Genomic DNA, 8,220 nt, shown 5'->3' with positions numbered 1-8,220 from the left:
ACCTTCTTTCTCTTTTTAAATAATTTTACAATATTAATTCCTATGCTGATCCCAAAATGACTATAAATCACCTTCTTCCACTTATCATAGAATTTAGCCAATCACTACTATACTAGACTTTGTGGTATAGTTTTTGACCAACATAAGACTTCTGATTGATCCTGCTCCCCTTTGTGACTTTTTGACATTAAAATTATCCTATATCAATACTCAGCAGTGGAGCTCATGAAGATGAATCGATCAGTAACAGGAACTACAGAAACTAGGTATATGAGTAAATCTGCAACCCTGTAACACACTAATGTCATACAATGTCACATTAAAAATAAATTTTGAGACTCACATGTCTAAGAAACATTGTAGAAAATGTCCTCCTACAGAGCCATGATTCATATTAGCATATTGAAATCTCTGAGACGGCTAACAGTACAGAAATATAGTCAATTATTTTGACTCCTGTTGTAGTTGTTGAGCCAACACCACTTTGCTGGTTATCACTTCTGGTCACAGCTCTCTTCCCACTGGCCACAGGATTCCATACTTCAACTATTAGTCTAGTAAGGGTCTATGACCCAAGCTGTGTCAGTCCTACAATAACATTTTTTATCTTGAGCTGGTGAGAAAGAGTCTTTTAGCTTTGTTGGTTGCAAACACCAAGAATATAAATTTGGAGCTTGCTATCACCATTGTATACAAGCTATCCCGAAAGAATGTGGACAATGAAACAGAAAAGCAAAGGGCAGAGAAACAGAAAAAGACAATTAGCTGAGAGATTTGAGTCTCTGGTTGATTTTTTTTTTCCCCTAGTTATAATAGTTTGACTTAAAGTTTTGTCACTTGTGCAAATGAGTCCAAACCAACAATAGGCTAAATAAATAAATAAATAAACCTATTAAAAAGTAAAAAAAAAAATCTTTCTGGAAATGCTGGTTTCAATTAGATGATGTCTAAAACTTTTTTAAAAATTTCTATTATAGGAGTATAAGACTGGGCTAACGTGTTATAAGCACAGAAATGTGATCTCATAGCCCAAGTAAGAAATCCCCCTCACCAGAGACAGGCATAGTGCTATCTGTCTTTAAAATGCCATATTAATGAGAAATTTGAATCCAAATATGTTTAAGTCTCCATTGATGTCCTCCATTACTTCATCATTAATGGAAATGGAAAAAAAAATCACTAAAATTACTTCCAGAACATGAAATGAATATTGTACTGTTTAAATGGATGTCATATAAAAAAATTTGCTTTAATCAGAGCACAAACCATTACTATGATACTATATTCTTTATGAACCTTAGGGATTTCTTCATTTAGAGCAGAATGAATTCTGACTAGGCATAAGTGCTTTTTGTGAAAAATAAATCCACAAAACCCAATATTTGGAAAATACAACCAGGTGTGAGTGACTTTAGAAAAATAAATTATACCAAGATACATTACCCAACTGTTTTAGAATTTCAAGAAATCTCAAGATATAGTCAAGCATTAAGAGACTCAATAACACTCAAATTATGTTTCCCTATGTCTATCTTCTCTAATTTAAAGCCAATTTAGAAAAAAAACTAAAGACATAGTGTTTCTGGTTACATATAATTAATTTACTTAAAAATATTGCTTGGCAAAATTTTTATTCATATAACCTTTGATATGACCATAGATTAATTTTCCAAAGTAATGAGCTTTTGTCATAAAAAAAATTATAAAAACTAAACAGCCGAGATTTAAATTCCATTCTTATGGGCACATAGTTTAGTGGAACAAGCCTAAACAATACAGTCTGACAAAACTGGATTCAAACTTCAATCTTGCCAATTGGAGGGATATGTAATTGTAATAGTTGAATGTTTGTATCCCCTCCAACATAAATGTTCAAACGTAATCTCTAAGGCAATAGTATTAAGAAGTGGAGCCTAATGGGAGGTGATTAGGGTATCAATCCTAAATTTTTAATAGCTTCTAAAGGGCTAGAAAGGGCATGAAGAGTTAACTTGGCCCCTTCAATACCTTCAACCATGTAAAGACACAGTGTTCATCCCCTCTAAAAGATGCAGCAACAAGGTGTCATCTTGTAAAGAGAGGGCATCCCTCACCAGACACCAAACATGCCAGGACCTTAATCTTGGACTTGCCAGCACCCATGACTGAGAGAAATAAATTTCTAGTGTTTATGTTGATAAATTATCTGGTCTGTGGTATTTTGTTATAGCAGTACAGACTACAAGAGTAACTGTAGAGAAGTTAATAAACTTTCTTATTAACTTACCCATACAATGGGTATGACAAGACCTTCTACATAGAGTTATCAAGCATATTAAATTATAAGCGAAACTACCTCATGCAAGCCAAACTTTCTTTCCTCAACCTTCTACTACAGATTCAAAAATAATGCTAGTACTCACATTGCTTTCTCAGACACTTTTATGTAACAAATTCTAAATGTTCATCTTAGTGTAGTGTTTAAATTAACCTCATCACACTTATGGATTTTAAAACATTTAAATGATCCTATTAAACACAGGTCTAACAGCAAGTATAACAATACATAATGAGGATATATTAGTTTCCAATGCAAGAATATACACTGAAGGATTCATATCCATGAGAAAAACCTATGCATCATGGTTTCATTATGCTCCAGGGAGGAAAAAGAAATACTCATATTATGAGAGAAACTGGCTTAGAGACTGTGGGTGAATGTGAATTCTTCCCATTTGGGAAAATCCCCTGAGAGGGGTTGATTCTATGTCCCTTAAACATGAAGACACTAGAATAGCATTGTTATATAGAAATGGTAGAGTCACAATGTGTACTACACATGTTTTCTTAAATTTTTTTAGAAGCCACATTTAGAAAAGAAAAGAGAGCGGGTAGCATTACTGTAATTTTATAATATTAATAACATAACATTAATCCAAAATAATACCCCTATCTACAGTTTCCATTTTCCATAGTTTCAGTTATCCAAGGCCAACTGTAGTCCCAAAATACAGTAAGATAGTTTGAAAAATAGAGACCACATTCACATATTTATTACATTATATATTACTATATGTTAATAACTATGTCATTATAGTTATTCTACTTTATTATTAGTTACTGTTAAATCTCTTACTATACCCAATTTACAAATTAAACTTCATCATAGGCATATATGTATAGAAAAAAACACAGTGTGTACAGGGTTAAGTCTATCCTTGTTTTAAGCACCAACTAGGCATCTTGCAATGTCTCCCCTGTAGACAAGGATGATTATTGCATATTTGAAATATTGCCATTTAATATGAAATTCACATAAAAATTATTGAAATAGTTTATACATTTTTTGGACTGCTTTAATATCTGGTGTGTATTTTGTATTTATAACCCATTTCAGTTCAGACCAGCTACAGTTCAAGTGCTCAATCAGCACTTAATTTTAGCAGTTAGTCTTGGACAGCACAGCTTAGAGCATGGGTACCACCCAATTACAGTCAAGTAGATGCTCCCACCTGGAACTCTGCATCTTGAGAGAACAGCATAATGTCTTAGTGAATTAGAGTTTTTCCCAATGGTTTCAATGGAGTTGAGTTCAGCATCATAGAATATGGCATTTGTAACAAATGTCCACTGGCAACAGAGTTTGTCATCATGTCTCAGCTAGGTCTCTCTTACAGTAAAATATGGAATAAACAATTCCTGGTCCTGCATAAACCTGATTCTCTAACATTTATGTGATCTTTACACTACTTTAATAAATGTATTTACTGCTTATACAAAGTGTAATTGGTGGGTTTGTATTAAATTGGGAACCCTAACTAATACAGACCTATTTTGGAAAACTGAAGTAAATTTAAAGACCTGAAAAGTGGGGCCAGCAAGTGGTGTAGTGGTTAAGGTGCTGGACTCCTACATGATCAACTGCAATTCAGGTCTCTGACCCGTTAGCTTGAAACCCATGTTGGGCGCATGTGCTTCCATGCCCAAAATCCCAACAGAAGAAGGGACTGAGGCACAGTCATCCCCCTGGGGGGTTATTTCTAGATTTTGATCTCTCTGTCTCTTTGGTGAGCACTTGTGCCCTATAGCAAAAATCTCAAATAAAAAAATAAAAATAAAAAGACCTGAAATGGAAGATATAAAAGTCTTTGGAGGCTCGAAAAGTATTCAAGGAAAACAAACAAACAAACAAACAACCACAGACTTTAGCATAAACTTTAAGTATAGGTAGGACTTTACTCAGTGGGTATGGGTTAAAATTGCCTATTTCAACCCTCTGACTTTGCTATAACCTTCATTTATTTCATGGAAGCTAGCAGATACATAATATGTGAGCTCTTCAAAAAGTTCATAAAAAATGCATATTATGAAAAAAACTATGTATGGATTTAAAAAAAAATTTTGCACCAAAATAAACTCATACTGCAATCAGTTTTCCATGAACTTTGAAGTCTTATAGCAAACCAAGATCTATAAAAAGGGCAAGAATCAAGAGACATATCTGATTTTGGCCATGATGTCAATTACCTACAAAGAATGCTTTATTTCTCCATATATCATCACATACCCATCCATAGGGAGTTAAGGCTAGAATAGAATATATAATGTCAAAGATTCTATGGTAATGATAACAAGTTGACCATTGAGCAAATGATTTTCAGATAAATGAATGAGGAGAGAGAGAAAAAGAGATCAAATGAGTGAACACAAAAGGAGAAAGAAAGGTGCTTATTCAGCAATTGATTATACAAATTGAGTCCCTCAAAGGGAATATACATCTTTTTGAAGAAAAATGGAGATCATCTATGAAATTCCTAAAATCACATGAAGTAAAAGAAATATACTTAAATCATTCTCTAGAATAAAAAGGTGAGAATTTTGAAATTCACAGGTAAAGTCATATGTGATTCTTTTCTAAGGGGTAGGGAGGAACTAGGGTATTGCTGGTATTGCATGCTGGAGCAGGGCTGGGGAGGAAATCATGAAGCAGGAAGAGGAAGACCGATCAGGACTGTCTCTAGTGAAGATAATTCAAAAATAAACATCATATGCTGTGAAATGCGAGCCCTCTCCAGAGCCTTCACAGCTTCAGTCTAAACTTCTAAAGACATAAAAGGTTTAAATGGGTTGATTTCTTGTGGATAATCCCAGTTAATGGGGCTATGTACTGCTTTCAGGTTGATGAAAGTCTGGAAAAGTGACAGGGCATTCAGGCCAGAGAAACTGAACACAGAGTTACAGAGTAGACACCCAATTAACCTTTACCAAAGAAAATTAAAATAAATGTATAACATCTTTAAAATATTATACTCATTACCAATATTTTAACTCTAAACATCAACTCATCTAGAAATATCAGGCATTGAGACTGCCTGATATACTTTAGTAAGGGATTATCTACAAAAAAATTCATAAAGGTCAAATATACGTGTTGTTTTGTAATTATATAGTACCCAAATATCAGATTTCCATGGCCCTAAAGTATTGTAAGTTTAAAGGCTAAAAACTTAAAACATGTTTTTATATTATGTTTAAGCACAAATACATTTATCATTACCACAAAATTATAGAAGTCACTTAACCCAAATTAATTTCATAGACTTAAAGTCTTTAGATATTGAGACTTTTAACTGGGGATCTTCTGAGGCTCTGTTTAATATATTTTATTGTCTACAGAAATCTATACCAAAGCTAGGTTAAGAAATATCCTAGCAAAGCCTCGTCAGAATACAGGAGAGAATAAGCAAAAGTGGAAACAAAAACTAATAAACCTGTCTTAAATAACCTCTCAGGGAAATGTGAGACTCGATGCTATATTACTGATCTATGTGGGGCAGCACAGGATAGGCAACGAGGAGGAGTAAAGAATAGAATAGAATCCACATATCTTGCTGTTGCCTATTAAAAAACAGAGTCCATTTACCTCATGATTACCCAAAGAGAAAGGATAGTGTTGCAGTTAAAACTTCAACCATAGGACCAGCAGATGACGTAACGGTTACATCACTGGACTTACACATAGCCAACAGTGGTTTGAGTCTGGACCCAGAAACTTAAAACTAATGCTGGGTGCATGTGTGTGTATGCTCAAAGTCCGGAGAATAGAGGAGGGGAAACTGTAGCATGCCCATCCACCCAGGGAGTGATTTCTCATTTTCTGTCTCTCTGTCTCTCTCCATCTCTCCAACAAGTGCATGTACCCTATAGAAGAATCTGTCCAAAAAAAAAAAAAAATCAACCACAAGCACCTGAGCATAATCAGAATTCACCTTTCCTAGGGGTGACATTTGTATCCATGAATGTGTTATAAAAATTTTTTCAGAAAAGAATAGTATTAATACAAAAACAAAAAGAAATCATACAAATAACAATACAGTATAACAAGTATTTGCATATCATTTGTGTTATACTAAGTAGTATGAGTACTCTAGAGAAGGTTTAAAGAACATGGGAGGATGCATATAGGTCATATGCAAATACTGTGTCCTTTTACATAGGGGACTTGAACATCTGCAGAATTTTGTATGTGGAATCAATCCCCCACAGGTACAAAGAGATGATAATGCTTGAAAAAGAAAGTGGAGTTTTTACTTTAAAAAATTATTTTATTTAACTTCATTTATTTATCCATGTATTTATTTTTAACTTGACCAGAGAGGGATAGAGGGAGAGGGAGAGGGAAAGAGAGAGAGAGAAAGGGAAAGAAAGCAAGCCACCAGGTTTGGGACTTGAACCACGGTCAGCTATATGGGAGTCCAGTGTCCTTAACCACCATGCCACCTGCCAGACTGAAAGTGGAGTTTTTTTTATAGCACATTACAATAAAGTTAATTTAAAATACATTATAAATATGTACTCTATGTGGTAATTGTTTAATAAGAGTCTGTGGTCACTACGTTACAATCAAATAGAAATTAGAAATGAAGTATAACTATTATGCTCTTAGAGTTTCTAAATTAAAATTATAATTAAGCTAAATTGTTTCAAAATATGTATATGCGCAAATGCAGGAGGTTTAAGTAAGACCATAAATAAGAGGAGTACTACCAGGGGCTTACAGAGAGCTCTGGGATATTTTTTAATTGATTAAAATGTTATACATTCAAAACTCTCATTTCATAAGGAAATTAAGGAGAAAGATACATTTAAGCTATTTAAATCTCAACATGTGTAGGCATTTTGTTTTTTTAATTCAATAACAATAACCATAAGTATGACAAGCATTTTACACAAATGAAAATACATTGTAATGAAATGAGATTTCATGCACTTTAAGTAAAATAAATGGGATATACAAACAAGAGAAGTGAGATGATTAAAAGGAGAAAAGAAAAAATAAAAGAGGAAATCCTCCTTTATAAGTAGAATGCCATAAAGTCATTGTAGTTAGTTGGCACTCCAAAACTGATGAGTTATCACATCAATGTAATATTTTGTTTTATTCATTAAATGGTTCTCAGCAGTTGAAGAGAGTATCAAGATTCTAATTTCTGTCTGAGTAGATACTATAAAACTAAATGGTGAGCAGGACTGGCTACATATAATTCATGAGACCCAGTGCAAAATAAAACTGCAGAGACCCTTGTTCAAAATTATTAAGAATTTCAAGATGGGACTAGTTAGGCATTAACACAAGTGTGGTAGTTTCCTGAACAAGGGGTCCAAGAAGCCAGTCACTGTGGTCACTTTAGAAATAAGGACCAGATATTCACTGATATCAGATCATTATATGGATCTTAGTAAGTTCTATTGACATTTAGTTATTTTCAACCAAGTGACAAGGACAATTTTAAAATCAAGAAACATATCAAGAATCCTGTTATTATTTGTAAAGGCCTTCTATAGAAATATACTTGGGACCACCAAATGGCATAATGGTTACATTGCTAGATTCTCAGGTAGTAGACCCTGGTTCAAGTCCTGGACCCAGTGGCTTAAACTCACTCCAGGTGAATGTGTGTGCATGCTCAAGATCCCAAGAGGAAAATGGTGGAGAAGGAAAAATGGAGTGGCCTTCTCCCTGGGAGGTGATTTCTCACTTTCTGTTTCTCTCTGGCTTCTCTCACAAAATAAATAAATAAATAAACAAACATGCATCATATATATATATATATAGAGAGAGAGAGAGAGAGAGACACAGCAGGTGGCATGGTGGTTGGGGGTGGTGGACTCCCACATGGTTGACCATGGTTTAAGTTCCAGATCTAGAGGCTTGGTTTCTCAGTTTCTCTCTCTCTCTTT

Source organism: Tupaia chinensis, unplaced genomic scaffold, assembly GCF_000334495.1.
Source record: "Tupaia chinensis unplaced genomic scaffold, TupChi_1.0 Scaffold000680_1, whole genome shotgun sequence".
In the NCBI taxonomy this organism is placed as follows: domain Eukaryota; kingdom Metazoa; phylum Chordata; class Mammalia; order Scandentia; family Tupaiidae; genus Tupaia; species Tupaia belangeri.
Note: the sequence above shows the minus strand (reverse complement) of the source record.